Here is a 1,550-nt window from a genome sequence, read left to right on the forward strand (position 1 = left end):
CTCTGTCTCTGTCTCTGTCTCTGTCTCTGTCTCTGTCTCTCTCTCTCTCTCTGTCTGTCTGTCTCTGTCTCTCTCTCTCTGTCTGTCTGTCTCTCTCTCTCTGTCTCTCTCTCTCTCTCTCTCTCTGTCTCTCTCTGTCTCTCTCTCTCACTCTCTCACTCTCCCACTCTCCCATCCTGGGTAAGACCCAGGACTTAGGACTCTCTGTTCCCTGTCTTTCTTCCCCTTCCAGTAAAAACCAGATGGGCTTCCATTCATTCCTGACCCCATCAGGCAAGACAGCTGGCAGCCCAGCAGGAATGACACTTCCTCAATACCAGGCTGGCTCCATTTCCCTCCTCATTTGGACAAAGATGCCACGGGTGGATGGAGTGCCAGGCTCTGCTTCTACAACCTGCTACTATTTCTCCTCTGCCCCCACCAACCATTCCATCCCTTGCACTTGGTTACACCTCTCTCCCAGCCCCTGCTTCTGGCTTTGATGCTCTCCTCTTCCCCTAGAGTCCTCTTCAAGAAGGAGGAAGGCTGGCTGTGCAGAGATGGAAAGGCACAAGCCAAACCCTCCCTCTCTATAGGCTGGTTACATCTAGCTAAGAGGTCATGCCTCCTGGGGTCTCCTTCCTTCATTTGCAGAACAAGGTCTCAGATGTCAGGCTTCTGCTACATCAGTTTATGAAGAGAACTAGAAAAGCCCGTTTGACCAGATTGTCATTTTACAGAGAAGAAACTTGAAAAGTGAAGTGTATTCCCCAGAGACACACAGCCAGCAGGTGATGGCACTGGGGTTCACATCTAGATTTCTGAACTCTAAATCCAATGCTCTCTAATCTATTCTTCAAGATGTCACTGGAGGAAAGTTGCACAACATGTCTTGGTCACCCACTGCAATCAATCCACCAGCATTTACTAAGTACCTACTATATGTCTGATACAAAGACAAAAGAGAAAGAGTATCTCCCCTCAAGGAGCTTACAATCTAGCTGAAGGAGACAACAAGGTGTATAAGAATAGGGGTAGGGACTCAACCTATGATTTCATTTTTATAGGAAACTCCCAGGGGAGGAATTCCCTCTACCAGTGAAAATTGGTACCTTCTTTGTAACTTATATTTTTAAAGAGTTGCCTAGAGCACTGGATCAGCTAGATGTCTACATGGATCGATCATTGGTCCTGGAGTCAAGGAGACCTGAGTTCAAATCATTCCCAGACATTTTCTAGCTGTGTGACCCTGGACAAGTCACTTAACCTTTGTTTACCTTAATCCACTGGAGAAGAAAATGGCAAAGCGCTCCAGTAACTCCATTATCTTTGCCAAGAAACCCCATGGATGGCATGGTCCATGGGGTGGGAAAGAGACTGAACAACAACAATGAAAAGAGCAAGTTAAGTAACTTAGCCAGGGTCACACAGCTACACTCTATCAGAAGCAAGACTTTGTACACATGCCTTCCCAGCTCTGCAGCTAGCTCTCTGTCCACCAAGCCACATGGTCTTTTGATTTGATTTGATTTGCTTTTTGGAGGGGGGAAGGTAGGGCAATTGGGGTTAAG

The sequence above is a fragment of the Petaurus breviceps genome, unplaced genomic scaffold (assembly GCF_028583685.1).
Source record: "Petaurus breviceps papuanus isolate PSGF00001 unplaced genomic scaffold, PetGlider_PUasm1.0 90895, whole genome shotgun sequence".
Classification (NCBI taxonomy): Eukaryota; Metazoa; Chordata; class Mammalia; order Diprotodontia; family Petauridae; genus Petaurus; species Petaurus breviceps.